We start from the raw sequence: 18,957 nt of genomic DNA on the forward strand, positions 1-18,957 counted from the left end.
AGCGGTGCATGGGAGGGATGGCTGGGCAGCCAGTCAAATAGAATTGTGTTCCGTAAAACTTACTGAAACTTATGCGTGTGCAAGAGGGTTAAACATATCTAAAACAGTAGGAAAGGAGAAAAGAGGTATGAAGGGAACCGACAGAGAAGTAAAAGACGGCCAATCAGCTTTCAGAAAACACCACCGAGGAGGCCTGAGCACTGGACAATAGGAAGTAAGAGTAAGTTTAATAGGAAAGTGATCACTATTCACAGCATCAGAAAGAAGAGACCAATGGAAATCTAAGGGGGAACAGAAGGAGAGATCGAGACATGAGAATGTCTGAGTTCTGACATCAAAATGCATCGATGCTCCTGTATTCAATAAAGACAAATCATTAGTAGAAACGAATGTTTCAGTGTGGCGGCCACGAGAATTAGTATCACTCAATAAAGCATGATGACAATTAAAATCACCTAACAGTACAATTGGGGTAGGAACTGTAACTGGGACAATAAGAGATACAGCATGAAAATCAGTAGACTGAAAGAGAGAGATATAAATGGAAATCACAGCAATCCAAAGGCAGAGAAAAACGCGAACAAAATAACAAGGAACAATGGAGTTAAACAGAAGGAGAAGCAGGAGAGAACAAGAAACAATACCCAGGTATAGGTATTGGAGGGGAAGACAAAGGAGATTCTTGTAAATAGACTAAGGACAGATGGTGAACTGAAAGAAGATAGCAGAGATCATTGCAAAGGGCAGTAAAACTTTGAATGTTCCATTGTACAATAGACATACTAAAACTTAAAACGCTGAATAAAAGTAAAACCCAACAGGAAAGTAAGACTCTAGGAAAGAGAAATAAAAATAAATACTAAAGATAAAATATAATACACAGGAAGTAAAATATAATACATCATAACATATATTACCGAGTCGTTAAGATAGTAGCAACAGGGGCAGGAGGTGGAATAGGCAGATGAGCGGGACGGTCACCATAGTCTGGAGGCATAGGGAGAGATAAAAGGTAGGAAGTACTGGAAGAAGTGGACAAGGAGGGGAGCAAAGAGGAGGAAGGAACAAAAAGCAAAGGAAGGGGAGACGAACGAGGGAGAGGAATGGGAGGGAGGTCAGGAGGCACAGGATGAACTTCAACAGAGAGGGTGGAAGGAGAGGGTACAGCATTGTCTACTGAATCTCGCATGGAAGTTAAAATATAATTCATAATCTGAGGGATGGTTTCACTGTCATCACTGCCTGAGGGTTTAATGTCACAAGTAGCTGGCAGTGGAGTGGGCCGGGTACGTGACTGAAGAGACTGCTAAGGAGATGTGGATTTCAACGAAACAGGGTGTACAGTATATGTCTGGAAGGGGCGGGTACTCATCTCATGGACTTTAGAAGATGAAGAAGTAGGAGGATGGGCAGAAGAGGTCTTTGAGTCCAGTGCAATGGACAGATTGCGTTTACTACTAGAGGAAGATGGGTGTTGGATGTTACATTGGGCCAGAGACGCCAAATTGTGGGTATGAGAAACAGAACAGGAGGTCTGAGAGGATTGACGAGGTTGAGAACGAGGGGAAGGATGAGGAGAGAGAATAGGTAAGGAAGGGGATGGAGAGGAAGGAGGTAGAGGAATCTAAAGCAAAAAGAATTAGAGACAGGAACAGGGGTAGTCTGTAAGGAAAGGACTGAACTTGAGAGGGGGTTAGGTAGAGAGGAGGGAGAAGTTGAAATAGGAGCATTGAGAGGAAGGGAAGAGGAGACAACAGACACAGGGATAGGGACAGAGTGAGAGGTGGAAAGATGAGACGTGGGAGGAGAGGAAAAAGGGATAAGAGGTACAGAGAGAGGTGCAGAAGGGGAAGAAGAAATAGAACTGGTACTAGATGCAGATGGAACAACAGGAACAGAACGCGAAATAGATACAGATGGAACCGAGGAAGAAGGCTGTGTAAGAGAGGAATGGAAGAGCCTGGCATAACAGGCAGTATTCTGCAAACTCCAATGACGAACACTAGTATGAGCCTCACAAAGAGACAGCCCCTCCAAGTAACTCGAGTGACTTCTGATTCAAATTTAAAGGTCGGACAGTTGCGATGAGAGGCATCATGCACTTCACCACAATTCGGGCAGCAATGGACAATAGCAGGGCAGTCAGGCTGAGAGTGACCAGGTTGAGTACAGAGAGGACAGCGTCGGGAGGAATGGCAATACTTTGCAAGATGGCCAAATCACCAGGAGGAAGTACACTGACGAGCGAAAGAGATAAACTCCCTCACTGAAAATCGTGTACCTCCAATGATACACGGTGCCGGGGAGGGTGTGAGAGTCGAAGGTAATCTTGGCAATGTTGACAGAACGTCAACGGTCTGGACCGGACAACCTTGTTTTTGAGTATGTCATAAATTATGAGGGAACACTCTAAGAGAGACTTGTTCTCAGGTTGAAGAGAAGGTGGTAAAACAACCCTGCCAGTACGAGAGTTATGTACCGGTAGCCGATCATGTTCAGTGGGAATAGGGACTCCTGATGGGTCGACAAAACAACCTGGAAGAGATTCTTCTAGGCTTAATGGAAGTTATTCCCATCCAGGTTTAGCTAAAGGTGACTCAAAATCTGGCATTAAATGTAAATTTTGTAAAGTTCATAATATGGTCAAAGAGATGCTGTCCTGCTTGGAATAAAAAAACATAAAGAAGCTGATAAATGCAGTGCAAAGAATGATTTTGCAGTCTCTGGATTGTGTAGAGGTAAGATTACAGTAATTATGTATGTGAGACAAGTAACAATGACTTACTCGGACGAAGGTGTGAGCTGTGGCAATAAAAATGCGCATTGCCTCAGCCAAGTAAGAGTATATTGCAATACAGCCATAAATAGTTCTCGAGTAAGGATACAGATTGACTGTGCAGCCACTGTTAGTGTTTTGCCAAGGAGGTATGTGGGATCAAATTTGATTCCTAATGAGAAAATAACACAAACAAAAGTGGGATGGCTCCACCCAGAATGCTTTGGGGAAAGGGAAGGTGAATACTGTCAACCCCCAAACTGGGGAAAAGTACCTAGTTAAATTGTTATTGTTAATGATTGTTATGGACCCCGGTCTAGGTGGTTGATTCGGTGTACCGAGAAAGGGGTTCAGTACCTTGCCCAGTGACCTCTTCTCACCACCGCCACTAAAACGGTGCATGTGCGTGAGTTGTAGTGGGGTTGGCAGCCTTGGGAATTCCGCCTGCACCATACCTCCACTTAAGATCAGGAGTTTCTGTGCTTTCTTGACATTGGCCAGGTTTGTCTTTTCCTTTGGAAGGGATAGGATTAGGATTGGGTATGGTAATGGTGTTATTATAAATACGTTGGTTTTCTTTACGGGTTGTAAATAATATTTTCTGATCAAATTAAGAACTTAACTTTGTATTTAATTTATTCATTTAGAACAAACTCGTGATTGCACACAGAAGTATTTTTTTCTACGATCGGTGTCGAACCTGGCCACCAACAGGCCATTGTATTGTTGGCCATAGCTCGTCTCTTACCCTAATCGTGACAAGTAGGGATCTGTCCGGGAGATAAACGGTGTTTTGCATTATTCAAAATTAACCAATATGTAGCGTATGTTCCCCTTTGTCTTCTTGATTCTTGCATCATTTGCAACCTGCGCTCCCTTGGGTGCTTTGTACGTGCTGTTTGAACGTTCGTTCCCCTTGCTGTGACTGCCATTTGTAACATATGTTCCCCTTGGTATTATGTATAATAGCCATTTGCAATGTGTGTTAGTTTTGGATCACAATTGCCATTTGCAATGTGCATTCCCCTGGTTTTAGTGTATAATCATTTGCAATGTGCATTCCCGTTGGTATTTGTCATTGCTATAAATAACTATTTTTTTTTTTTTCATTAATCTAATTTGTGCTAAATCACAAGTTAATGTGTACAACTTATTACCTCTGCCCAGTCAGCTAGCTTATTTTTGCCTGATATATCCTTCTGTTGTCACAAAATATTGTTTTTTGTCAAGGATTTTGTTGATGATCCACCTGTTGAATTGTTGGTAAATTTAACAAAAGCACAGTGGAGTGATATGGCAGCCCTTTATGTAATTCCTGTCTGATCCTCATTACTGAATGATGAAATCCGTGGAATGGTGCTACAGGACTTGGTGACGTCTGGTGTCATCACTAGGTAGGACCTGAAAGATAAAGTATACCTGACGAGACGATGAAACGTCGTCTAATTGGATTTGAGTTTAAGAAGATCGAGGTGGAGAAGTTTAATGCAAGAAGATAAGTGTGGAAAAAATCATCAGTTGAATTTGCTAGCAGACAAATAAAAGGTGCAGAGAAAAATTATTGCACTACAGACCTAGAGGCGCTTGTAGTGGTCTTTGCATTACAGCAGTTTCGAGATTTTGTATATGATTACGAAATTCACCTATTCACCGACCATAAACCGCTCATGGGCATGTTCCTAGGAAATCCCCTTTCTGGGGATGATTGCAAGCAAGGATTGCAAACTTGGAGTCAGTATTTAAGGGGGGAAGAATAAACATTCAAGTGAGACCCCCTGAGTGAAATGTATATAATACGTAGTGTAAATTATATATACAAAAAAATGAAGGAAAATTAAGAGGTAACATATTATATAATATTAATCTAATCATGCATAAATGATAAACTGATATACATGTATACATTTCATATGAGAATATTAATATATACTATATATATATATATATATATATATATATATATATATATATATATATATATATATATATATATATATATATATATATATATATATATATGGCAGATAATGAATGAATGAAGGAAAAACAAAGGGGAAAAAAATAAGTCCATGTGCCTAAAGGCATCCTCCATTCATAAATTATTTATAACAACTGGATTTGAATTGAAGTGGATTAAATGTTTGTGGGAAACAACTCCCAGGAAGTGAATTCCAGAGAGTAGTAGTTCTGGGGATAAATGAATTTTGATAAGCAGAGGTTCTGCATTGTTGGGGAGAGAGTGTGAATTCATGGGCGCTTCCAGCTGCCCGAGTATTTCGGGAGAAAATGTGAAGGGGAGGAACAATTGAAGCCAGTTCGTCTGAACACTTACGGTAAAATTATCTATAAAATAATGCTAAAGAAGCATCATCTCTACGTGCTGATAATGGAGGAAGGTCTTGCGTGATGGCAGGATTATTGATTAATCTAATGGCTTTATTTTGAATTTCGTCCAACTGCCCCAATCCAACCGCTCCACATCCACTCCACAGTGGTGAACAGTATTCGATCTGAGAATGCACATGACTTTTGTATATTGTGGCTATCTACTCGTCACTGAAGAACTCACGAACTCTGTACGTAAGTCCCAATTTTTGGGAAGCATTATTAGCAAGGGATATAACATAAGCTGTCCAGCTTAGGTTGGGGTTTAGAGTAACACCTAGGATATCAATTGTAGTGGATATGGGAATATTGACATCATTTAAAATTATGTGAGAGTCTGAGGGATTCTTTCTGTTGGAAAAATTAATGTATTTAGTTTTCTGAGCATTAAATGAGACCAGATTTGTTTGTCCCCATTGATTGATTTTGGAAGGTCCTGGTTCAGAGAAATTGCTGTGTTTATTTGGGAATTTACAATATCAAATTGTGTAAAGGAGGTACAAAATATGAAAGAACTATGAAGGGTCGAGTCATCAGTATAAGAGTATATTGGATTGTGAGTGACAGATAGGAGGTCATTTATATGAATGAGAAAGAGGTTTGGCGCCAAAACTGATCCCTGAGGTAAGCCAGCATTTATGGAATGAAACTGAGAATATATACCATCTACCATGACCCGTATTTTTCTGTTATGAAGGTAAGAAGATATTAGAGGAACCAGAGGAACCAGTGATGCAAGACCATAGTGTGACATCTTAGATAATAAGGCCCATTGCCATACCCTGTCAAATGCTTTTGATATATCTAGTGCTATTGTGTGTGTTTCACTGTGTTGGTCTATTGTTTTGTTAATCTGATGGGTAAGAAGGCAAAGAATGTCTACAGTTGAACGTTCTTGTCTAAATCCATACTGCCGATCATTGATTAACTTATTGATTTCTAGATGCCTGATGATGTGTTTGTTAATTAGCGTCTCAAAATCTTTACCGAGAATGGAAGTTATTGCAGTTGGTCTATAGTTTGTTGGATCAGAAGTTGCCCCCTTTTTAGGAACAGGATGGATATTTGCTTCTTTCCAAGAGGCTGAAAAACTTGAGGTATGGATGCATAAGCGGAAAATTTTGCCAATACAGCAGCCAACACTGAGGAGCAATTTTTAAGTGCTATTGAAGGAAATTCATCTGGACCAATAGCTTTGTCTGCTGAGAGATTCTGTAATACAGCTTGTACGTAACTGGTGTGAATCATGAAAGGAGGTATTTGAGGGGAATCAAAATCAAGTACAGGACTATTGTAATTTTCTGTATTTAGAGTTGGGTTTGTTGAAAAAATGTCAACAAGAAGTTTGGCTTTTCCACGTGGGTCACTTACTAGATTTCCATTGGGGGACTGTAAAAGTGGAATGGAAGAGGAGGTAGTGAAATTAGTTTTGAATGAATTAAGGGTTGACCAGAATATTTTGTTATCATTTGGGTTGTTAGTAGTTTGTTAGCCTGTCTATGCAGAAAGTTTGATTTAGAAAAACTGATGATAGTTTTAGCATGGTTTCTGATATTTCTATAATAGCTAAAGGCTTCTTTGGTTTTGGTCCTTGTATAAGTGTTATAGGCTATTGTTTTACGTTCTGTTACTCTAGCACAATTGTGGTCAAACCATTTAGGAGAATTACATCTTTTTCTGTAACTATGATGGGGAATGAATGTTTCCATGCCGACTTTAATGAAATCCTGTATGTGGCCCAATGTGGAATTTACGTCTTGGGAGAAAAAGGAAGTCCAAGGAACATCCATGAAAAAATTATGGAGACCCTCCCAGTCTGCCCTGTCGTAGTGCCATTTAGTCACAACGAACTGTTCAGAGCAGGAGGGTGTGGTAGGTGTTAATCTGGTCGCTTGAATCAGACAATGATCAGAGGATCGGGGGGGGGGGGGGAATTCACTTCGACACTATAATTATCTGAACTGGTTGTTAGAAACAAGTCCAATAGATAGGGATTTTGATCGGGGTTGTCTGGTACACGGGTGGGTTGACTGACTAACTGGGTGAGATTAAATGAGTCTGCAAATAGCTCACATTCAAGACCAGAGTCATCAGTTCTGGGTGAATAAGTGAGCCATTCAACATTATGGATATTAAAATCACCCAGAATAGTAATTTCTGATGCAGTACGAAGTATTAATGCTGAGGACACTTAGTTGTGAAGACAGAGAGGCAAATAAACTCGGCTCTGGAGGGGCATTAGGGAAACGGTAAACACAACAGAAATACTTAATTTTACCAAAAGAATTTAATTTGTATATGGAATAGTCGAAATAAGGACAATTAAATTTAGTAATCTCCTCCAGGCCAATTTCTGATTTAGCAAGGCGACATACCCCTCCTTTGGGTCTGAAATTTTGAATCAAGATATAACCAGGAAAATTCAATCTAGCAAATCAGAGGTGGAGCTTACTTGAGTGTCTGTCAAAAATAGCAGATCAGGGGATTCAAACTGGAGGAAATTTTGAACAGAGTTGATGTTGGAGTGAAGTCCCCTAATATTGCAAAAGAAAATTTTACTGCACTAACGAGCAGATTTAGGGCGCCGCAACACTGGAGGTGGCACAGTCGCTTGATAACGACCGGGAGGGCCCTGTGCAGACGACCCAGCCCTGCCGGTGGTGGTCACCCGAGAAACCACTGCACTAATTCCCAGTACAGCAGCAGTCATGGTTCTTTTTATGGGGGGGGGGGGAGAGCAGGGATGTGTTGTGAAATGTGTATGATATGTAATGACAAGATTAGTGTTTTATGGAGAGAGGATAGCTGGTTTAAGGCAATGTGATATAATGTGGACGTGTGTGTTGTGTAAAGAGGGCAGCCTGATGTCCTCCGATGTTTGAGGCAGAAAGATGTATAACCAGCTACCAAGGCCTAGGAGGTAAAATGGAATCCAGGCTATTCCCTGAGTCTCCCGTTACCTTGGCGGTAGTACTTCCCTGGGCAGGGCTGCCTACCCCTATAAATAAATAAATATATATATATATATATATATATATATAATATTAATCTAATCGTGCATAAATGATAAACTGATGTACATGTATACATTTCATATTAGAATATTAGTATATCTCTTAGAGAGAGAGAGAGAGAGATACAGTACATAGATAGATAGATAATAAGTACATTACATTTAACTGACTATTACTATAGTCTTGGCATGATACTTCCATTATAATACCATTGCATAAATATATGCTTATGTCTCTTGTGCATACACATTTGTGCCACTATGTTACTAAAATATGTTATAAAATATTTTATATGCAGTTTTAATGTACTACCATGTATTTACTCCATTACATATATAACACGTACAATATATTACTACAGTGTGTTAATGTTTCTACAGTGTTATTGTGTCTCTACACTATTGTGATGAAAACCATGTATTAATAGGTTAGAATATGTAATTCGTTACTACATGCCGGCATAGGTACGCCAGCTAGGCGTGACCAAGCAATGTCAGTACACTAAAATATCATAACACATTAAAAAATAGTTAGTAACATATATATATATATATATATATAGATAGATAGATAGATAGGTATGTGGTAGGTGGGGGAGCTCACCATCCACTCGATATAGTGCTACTCTTGGGTGTCTGCCCTTTCCTCTCCTCCATCCTTCTTTCCTTCCATCCTCTTCTGTCTTTCTTTCCTTCAGTTTTTCCTCGTCCTTCTGCCTACGGGTAACTTTCACTCCCTCTTCTGTATTTCTTTCCTTCATTCTTTCATCTTCCTTCTGCCTGTGGGTGATTATACACTGAATGACAAGCCAAATGGTTTCCTGAACACCAGGAAACCATTTACTATGCTGGGTGGTAACCATATAACCAAATTTTGACGCTTGGTGGTTTAGTGGGTAATTATTGCAGTCCAATCGGATTGAGCCGGTGAAGGTTTACATCCAAGGGGAGGTTGGGGTATATTGCTCACGTAATGCGACTCAGGGATGAGTGAGGCTGGTCACTCTCATCTTAAATGTCAGGACCAACTGCCTAGCCCCGGGATCCTGCGCTCCTCATGGGGCAACGTAGGATTGGATGATGGATGGCTATATATATATATATATAGATAGATAGGTAGATATATAGATATAGATAGATAGATAGATAGATATATAATATAGAGGTTAGAAGACAGTCGTGCATAAGGGAGAAGACTAGAGGAAATAATGTTTGCAAATTCTCTTCTTAGGAATTTCACACACAGCAAAGTGTGACACCGGATGGGGACTTTCCACAGTCTCGGAAGGTTCCTTCCCACATGCCCTCCCGCATGACACAGCCATCTATATACGGGGTAAATGGGAGAGATAGGGCAGAAGGGGTTAGGAGGGAATTGAGGCAAGGTGAGGAGAGGCAGGAAGGAGCACGTGAGGTTAGCAACTATAAACCACTTTCACCTCAGTACTGCTCTTGTGAGATATCTCTTGAAGAAAGAAACTGCACTCCAGCCCCAGATTCATCTCTATCTTTCTTCTGCCATCTATGACAAGTACAACGAACATTCTCTCCTTTCTTAAATTCCCTACAAATCAAAACACCGTTTGCAATAGCTTGGCGATGACTATTTATATTATATTAGTGGGTAGGAATTCCACTCATATGCTTGGATGAGCTGATCTCAGGAGTGTAGAATGGCCAGATGCTTTGTCAAGCAGTAACAGAAGATTTAATATGATGTTATTCACTCCACAAAAGGCTTTAGCACTAGGGACGAAGTTTTCAACCTGTCGAGTGACAGCTTCCAAGACATCCAGGCTTTCGTAGAAATTAGCCAGAGAACATTCAGCTTTGCCAAATCCTAATATCCATACTAGTGCTTGCCTACAAACATTCGAGGGACTAACTAATAGCTTCACGATCACAGAATATTTGGAAATACCATTATCTTTGTTTCCATAATATTCTTGAGCCTGCAGTGACCATTTCTGACTAAAAGGTCAAAAAAATTATTTTTGCATATTTTTCATGTGTTGCAATTTCCGACAATATCGCCCCGTCGCAGCCACATGCGATCGCTATTTTTTTTTTTGCATTATTTTGTCAATCCCTGGACCTACCCTGACCTAATGTTAGGAGAATTCCATCAATACCTATTACCGTTCTCGTGAAAGAAATGAACAAATTTACAGACTTTTTCACTTGTCAGTTTCCGACAATTTTGCACTGTCGTGTCGGGCACGATCACCAAAATTTTAGTTTGATATCTTTTTTGACACTCCCTGCAGCCTAATCTTAAATTTTTACATTTTTTACTTTTTCGTGAATTTTGACGTTTTAAACATCCTTTCGAGGCAATGGATGTGGGTGGGTTTGCAACCTCTCGACTGCAAGAGAGTTCCTGGTACAGTTGCTTGGCTGTATCCATTAAATCATTCTTTTCTACTGGCTTTTTCCGTCTCGCCTGACTCTACATGTATCTAGGTAGAAATTGTTTGGTCTTGGTTAGTAGATGATTGGAACCCCTACGAGCTGCTGTAATCCCAACTGTTTTGGCTAGTTCCTTATGTTTAATTATGTGACCATTCATTTTGACTCGTTGATCTCGAACATCTTGGACACAGCTCGTTTTGTTGTGCCACCATCGATTTCATTAATGATTCTGAGTTTCAGCATCTTCCTCTTCTTTTCTTCAGTTGATGGCCCAGTTTCGGGGGCAGGTGGTGGTGGTTGGTTAGGCTGGCGGGACGCCTAGGCCATCGTGGTGATAATAACAGCCCACTGAAAAATAAAAAATATTTTGAGCGAACGAGACTTGCTGTTCACGACCGCTGGATGTGGGAAATGCTGCCTGAAACTCACCCTGTGCCCCAGCACTGATGCAGTGAGCCAGTGATAAACGAGTTTTTGCAATTGAAAAATTCTGTTCCAGTGAAAATAGTTGACTTGTACTATGATGTCATGGTTGATGCGCTGGGCAAACGTACACGAGGAGTGAGCATGTCTTGGGCTCGGCCCAGCTCTCTCACTGGAACAATAAGATGACAATATTCCCAGATATAGCTGTTTCCTGCTTAATTTGGCTGGATTAAATATTTTCATTAGGATATTTGGGGAGTTTGTGTGTTTGGTGGTTTAAAGTTAATTTTCCTTAAATTAGAGAATAGGTAGCTACGGTGGAAATGTCTCAGCTACAGGTGATGTAGGACAGGGAGATGGTAATGGATGTAGTGACCTGGGCCAAAGTTTAATGACGTGTTGATCCACTTCCCATCCCCCATACAAAACCCGATTATTGATATAAGTAGTGTTTAAATGATCTTGCACGAACTGTTGCCTAAACTACATTTACAATTTGGTGGATAATTTAATGGTAATAATGTGCAGTACAGAACAGGCTGTACAGGGCGTACATTACATGGGAGTTTAGCGGTTTGAGGGCTTGTCTTCTGCAATATTCAATGAAGCTGGAAGATCTAGCAGCGTTTTTGGGTGATGTAATTGCCTAGTCACAGCGGCCAGGGGGAGTGAGGGGTGTTTGAGTATGTTTGTGAGTCTCCAGCTGCACCCAACTTGGGGATGCAATAACGGCATGTTCGAATTGCAAAATGCCCTATCATGACAGGAGCATAGATTTTCATTTCGTTGTTATAACGAAAACTGTTATAACCAAGCGTGCGATAACCAAAGGGTAACTAAAGTTGTTGCTAAAGCTGTATAGAGAGGTTATGGGGAGGGATATTGTTTGTAGAGATATTGTTAGGATAACAGGGTTAGTTCTCGAAGGTATATGTAGTGATGGGTCGGGAATTGTTGACACTCTAGTCCTAAGTAAAGAACTTTTGGGGATGGAAGATTATTGAGGGATATCTTTTTAGAGGCTGTAATCAGGGCAGAAAGGATATTGTTGTTCAAGATATTGTAGGGGTAGGGTAGAGAGGGCATTTGTTTCTGGAGGTATAATTTAGGTAGGGAACTATGTAATGGTTGAAGGTTAGTGTGGGGACGCATATTATTGCTAATGGGCAGGAAACACTCTCAGTAAAGGAGGGGGGTTGAGCAGGCTATTAGTTTTTGTAAAGATGATTAAAACTAGTGATTGGTTGCTTAATTACAAGATATCCTCATGCTAATTGGGATAAAGTAGATGATGGATTAATTCATGGGGCAAAAGTCATGGCTTGCCAGAGAGGGCACTCACCCTCAAGGTTCGTCCGTTCATTTTGGTGTTTGTCTGAGAAGTTTGTGGTCTAGGTGGAAGAGGAGGCTTTGTAATGCGTCTTCTTGAAAGACATGTTTTGCATATTCCACCCTAACAGTCGCATATATGGTGTCTTGTTTTCTGTAATCCTTATTCTTCTTCAAAAGCTAGTGCCCCTTTTTTTCTTTTTCCTTTGTTGTGTGAGTCATATTGTCACATCAAAATATTTCATGTATCACCTATCACTTCATACAATACGGGATTGCCAGTCAAATGACGTCGGCGACCATGGAGTGCCACCTGTCCATTTCCTCCGCCATCCTGATCAAGTTCCCCAGTCGTCATCCTCCGCCAGTATAATCCAAGAAACTGTCATAAACTTCATTCTCTGCCTTCCCCTTGCTCATTTTCCCTTCACTCTTCCCAGCAAATAGTTGTTTCTATGCCCCTTAGCTCTAAGTATGTGGCCAACAAACTTATGCTGCCTCCTTCTTATGCATTTCACAATCTCTCTTCTCACCCCTGCCCTTCTCAGTACTTCCTCATTTGTCACTCGAATTATCCAAGGAATTCTTAACATTTGTCGTAAAAGCCACATTTCCATAGCTTCTATTCTCTTCTTCATGTTCTTTATAGTCCTTGTTTCACATCCATATAAAACATTTTAACATCCTTATTCTCATCTCCATGCTTATACTTATATTAGTTAACCCCTTAACCGCAGGGCGTCACTTTCGTGATGCTCGGGTGCAATGGATCATACCGCGGGGGTCACTTTTGTGATTCTGTGTTATTTTGAATTATCCCGGGCTTTCAAGTGGTGGCTTGTATCATCTATCAGTACTGCCAATGTCCAACACTAGTCAGCACTCCAAATCTCATCTGTACTTCCATCCATTGTTGACATTTTAGCGATTTTCCCCCCTTCCTGACTCCCCTCCCTACCTGCCTTCCATTACCCTTTCCTCTCACCTCCCAGGCCGAGCTGCACTAAGCAAATCTCCCCCGGATTCTTCCACAGATTTCATCCATTGAAATAAGCCCTATGCCCTATACTTATACAAAATAATATATACCAAAAAAAAAAATAAGGTAAGTGATAGTGTTATACACCAGGAATTGGCTAATTATCACCTGACAACACCTCACTTGCATTCATTCGCTGCATTACCACGGTAATTTCCCCTTTGAATTATGCCTTGTAATCTATGTCTGTAATAAAATATATATCAGAAAGGAAAGGGGAAGCCTAAGTGACATTTACATCCACCTGGAACTACCTATTTCTTTATGTATTGCCGAGATTTTCTACCAATAATTTATTAGCATGTAAGTTAGCAGCTGTCAGCCTCAGTGTCATTGTCAACCCTTGCCTTCTCAGATAAGCCGCGGCATTTAGTTCCTTGTCCTCCGCTGTGGTCAAACCATGTCTCACTCGCGCCCCGCCATTTCTGCCGCTTCTGCGCCCATTGCAAAGGGCCCCGTGACCTCTACACCCATGAAAAGTCGTGAGGGAAGCAGGAAAGGACTTAGTGACTCTGCAGTGGCACGTGAACTAGCAGAATTGTCCATGGTGATGATGGATAATGATTTTGACGATTCGGGTGAATCGTGTGATGAGCCGGGTGAGGTAATCATGCCAGAAAGTGCTAGTACGGGTGCTTCAGTGTCGGAAGTTATCCCTAGCTCCAAGGGAAAGGAGCCGTTAGTGCAGCAAGGGAAGGAATTTGGGAAGGGAGTGAAAAGGCGGCATGTTAGCCCCAGAACAATGGCCTCGCATGACCCAGGCCGCCATGAGTCCCGAGTTGATTCACCTCTCCGTTCCCCAAGCCCCACTTCACTCATTTCTTCCTCTTCGTCTGCTGAGTTATCTCCGGAGTCGGAGTCACCACCAGCATCAACAGTGAAGGCAGGCCGTAGAGGAAGAGGTAAATCCGGGACTAGTAAAAGTAGAGTTGGTAGTAGAGTAAGGGCTGCTAGTGCTGTACGGCAACCCAGGGTCAGTGCAAGTTCTTGAACGGGGTAAATCTGCCTCACAGCCACCCACCACCACCACCCACCCTACACTGCCACGACAGGGAATCCTGGACGCCTTCGAGTGGACGGAAGGGTCCGATTTTGTGCCAGAACATTTAGTTTTTGATGAGAGCTCCTCAGGAGTACAGCCTGCCTTCACTCTTGACGATAATGCTGAGTGTGTGGACTACCTTTTGGCCTTCCTAGATGACGAAGTCATGCAGCACATATGTGATGAGACCAACAGGTATGAATCACAATGTGCTGCAAGTGGTACAGGTGCAGCCAAGATGCAACAGTGGTCCATGCTGGGAGTGCAGGAGCTGTATGTGTTCTTTGCCCTCATGCTTCTCATGCCACACTCCAAGAAGCATGAGTTGGAAGAACACTGGTCCATGGACCCCTTACTACCCTCACCCACCTTCAATAAGTACATGGCCAGAGATCACTTCCGGAACATCATGGGAAACCTGCACTTTGCCGACAACGATGTACCTTCCCAAACCGACCCACTCTGGAAGATCCGGGAGATTCTGAGCAGAATGAAGGATAAGTTTATGTCATTCTTCCACCCCTTTCAGAAGGTTGTCATTGACGAATCCTTGGTTTTGTTCAGAGGACGTCTTCGGTTTGTACAGTACATTCCAAGCAAACGCCATCGCTTTGGAATTAAGTTCTTTGTACTGTGCGACTGTAAGACGGGGTACATCCTTGACTTCGTCATTTATTCAGCCAGCACTGTCGATCTGGATAAAACACACCCCCTTGGCTTCTCAGGCTGTGTAGTGAAAGTGCTCCTTGAAAAGTATTTTGGTGGGAATCATGTGCTGTATACAGACAACTATTATACAGCACCAAAACTTGCCAAATACCTTTCAGAGCACGGCATTGGCTCCTGCAACACTGTCAAAAGTAATCGTGCCCACTTCCCTAAATTCACAGAGGCAGGAACCTCGCAGCGAGGAGACGTGCACCTACGCAAGTCTGAGAAGATGCTGGCAATACGGTGGCATGACAAGAGGGTCGTGCACATGCTCACCACCGTACATAAGGGGGAAATGACAGACAGTGGGAAGGTCGACCGTAGGACAGGCGAACCTGTGATGAAACCTGATGCTGTGTTGGACTACAATATCAACATGCGGCTGGTGGACAAGTCTGACATGATGATTGGTGAGATCGACTGCCTCAGGAAGAATACTAGGTGGTACAGGAAAGTTTTTCTGCATCTCATAGATATGACGATGCTGAACGCCTTCATCCTGTACAAGATGAAGGTCAAGCCACCCAAGTCCTTCTCCCTGAGGTTGTTCGCCAGGACTTGTGTCCAGCAACTGCTGGAAAGATATGGGAGGGTGACAGCAGCAACTCCAAGGCGCCATCCAGTAACACTTCCCGACCGACTTGAGCAGAGAGCGTATATGGATCGGCACAGACTGGAGCTAATGCCTGCCACAGGTAAAAGGAAGGCTGCGATCCACAGGTGTCAGGTGTGTGCACATAACACCCGCCGCACACCTGAGCACAAACGCACCTCTTGGCAGTGCGCTGAGTGCCAGGTTCCCCTCTGTGTTACCTGCTTCTTTGATTACCACATCCAGAAGCAGTTCTAACAGTGGAAGTGGGAAAGGAGAGTAATGTGTAAATAATGTGTAAATAGCAGTGAAAGCAATAGATGTTCAGTACATATGATTGAACAGTGTATTATAGTTTTATCTTACTGAAAGTGACAGTGACTAACATAGTGTAAGTGAAATAGAAGGGTAAATATTGAAAATACAATAGAAAATGTAAATAGTAATGTAAGTAATTAGTAATATAAGAATATGAGTACAAATACTTTATGTTATAACAGTGAAAGTGAATCCGTGGCTCTCTTCGTATTTTACTGAATGAAAAATTGAATGACTTCAGTGACAATAAACTAATACTACTGAAGGAAACTTATGGAGAAAAACTCCAGATATATATAAGTGTGATATAGTAATAGAAATATAAAGTGTGAGGGGTTTTATGAATAATAAATGAAAGAGTACCAAGAGCGAACTAGCGCAAGTTCGACGGTCAGACACGCTCGTAATTTTCATTGCTTTCACAGTGGATTTTTTTTTGTAGTATGGATCCGAAACTACTTGAAAATCATAGAGTAGTGTTTATAGTGTTAATATCTGGCTGTGGTAATCATATTACGGGTTGTCGGGAAGTGTAAAGTGGAGACTTCGTTACCCAACTTCAGAGGTCTCCACAAGTTAAACGGTAACAGATGAAGGCTCAACAAACATTCCAGGAGAAAGCTGAATGTATGTGCCATAAGTATCTTTAATTTTAATATTCTAGGACTAATAACTGATTTTTGGCAAATATTTTTTGAGAGTCTGTCAGAGCCCGAATAACCCCGAGGGACACGCAAAACATTGGCAAACATGCCCGCGGTGTAGGGGTTAAAAATGTTTTCACTTTTCCAAAAGTTGATTTTGCCGTTGCAGTTCTACTTTTTATTTCCTTATCATAATCTGCATCCTTTTATATTAGAATTTCTAAGTATTTATAAATTTCTACTTGCTTTACTTGTCTCCCTCATACATTCACTATTACTGTCATCCTCTCTCTTCTCTTCAATATTCCCATGACCACAGTCTTTTAAGCATTTATCTTTAAATTACTTCTCTCATGACTCTTGCAACTCGTCTATCACTTCAGCCAACTATAATCGCAACAGTACGCCGTTTTTCATGCGTGTTATTCTTTTGTAACTTATTCCTCGTTTTATTTTTCTGTATACATAATAGGTCTGGCCAATATAGGGTTAAAGTAGTGATCAAAACTTCATTGTTAATATAATGCCGCTCAGGGAAATCAACTCGTTAGTAATAAATAAATAAATTAATAAATATAAGTGTGTATATATATATATATATATATATATATATATATATATATATATACTAGTCTGATCATTAATTTTCAAATTGAACAATTTGCCTCAGCTGCTGTAGGACTTTGTTTCTCTTGATTAAAAAATGGTGTATGCAAATCTTCATGTTTATTAGATAATTTTAACTATGCCGCATAATGTTCAAAGTTATACTATTATGGCATAATGTTAATATGCCATTGGGTTACCCAGGTCCCCCTCTTTGTAGTGTATTAGCTCCTCACTGGGGAGGGGGGTATCATGGGAACCATACTCCCACTCATTCTTTTTCTAGTTTTATGGCTTGCAATTCCTTCCAGCTGTAGCCTTCTTCGCATCTGGATGCATTTGCCTGTGTTTCTCAATGACTTGGAGAAGGAACTGCAGTTGATCTTCGTTTTTAGTCAACACTGGATTAAAGTTGTGAATCAGTGCTACCGCATTTTCAGCAAAGTCATTTGTTACCTGTAGCCCCTGGAGGATGCACTCAGCTTCCTTGTAATCCTCACGACTTTTCCATGTGGGTGGATTGAATTCTAGGAAGGAATGTGGATTGCGATGCAGTGTGAAGATATTCTTGTTGTTACTGGTCACGAAACCTGAAAGTGTTTTCTGATTCAGTGCTTTCACCTCAGCTTCACTTCATCCAGTTTTGATTACTCATTGTATAAACTAGACTGTCAAAATATTACCAGATATATCTGTGTACTCTATCGCTCCCCTAATGCTTCTTTGGAACCCAGTGTATTTTATTCCATATCCACACAGTTGAGTAACCTTAACCTTGCCCTTAGCACCGAAATTACCATTTTGGGTGATTTTAACATATATAATGTTGAATGGTTATTGCACAGGACTGATGACGCTGGTCTACAGTGCGAACTGTTTGCAGAATCGTTTAATCTCACCCAGCTGGTAAACCAACCAACCAGAATATCTGATAATCCTGACCATAATGCCCATCTCTTGGATTTATTATTGTAAATAATCCGGATCAATATGGGATAGAGGTACTGTCACCACTTGGATCCTCTACCACAATCTCATCAAAGCCTCAGTAGTTAACCTCCCCACACTTCTCCATTCTGAACCGGTCAGAATGACCCAATGGCACGTTGATAGGGCAGACTGGGATGGATTAAAAAATTATCTTGCTGACATTCCATGGCAGCCTTTCTTCTCTGGTGATCCCAGTTCTACCCAGTCCCACATTTGCGATTTATTACTAGCTGGTATGGATTTATTCATACCAAGTCAACAGACTCTCCAAAATGGTTTGATGGCAACTGTACCAGAGCGACAGCCCAAAAGTCTTTAGCATATAACTCTTACCTAAAATTAAAAAAAAAATATGAATCACTCTCTCAAATTGAAATTGCTAGAAATCATGGAAAAGCTGTAATAAGTCTAGCTAAATCTAACTTACTTGAAAAGCAAACATCAAAACTACTTATCAACCCTAATGACAATAGAATATTTTGGTCAACTTTCAATAATAACTTTAAGAAATCATCATCCATTTCCCCTCTAAAATCTTCAGATGGGAACATTACAAATGACCCACATGCGAAAGCAGATATTTTTGCCAGTACAATTGCCAAAAATTCTACCATAGACGATGCCAGCCAGAACGTCCCAGGACTAGAACTTGACTCTCCCGAAAATGTTCCACT

This window comes from Coenobita brevimanus, chromosome 103 (assembly GCF_032717465.1).
Source record: "Coenobita brevimanus isolate Jiangsu-jjx chromosome 103, ASM3271746v2, whole genome shotgun sequence".
NCBI lineage: Eukaryota > Metazoa > Arthropoda > Malacostraca > Decapoda > Coenobitidae > Coenobita > Coenobita brevimanus.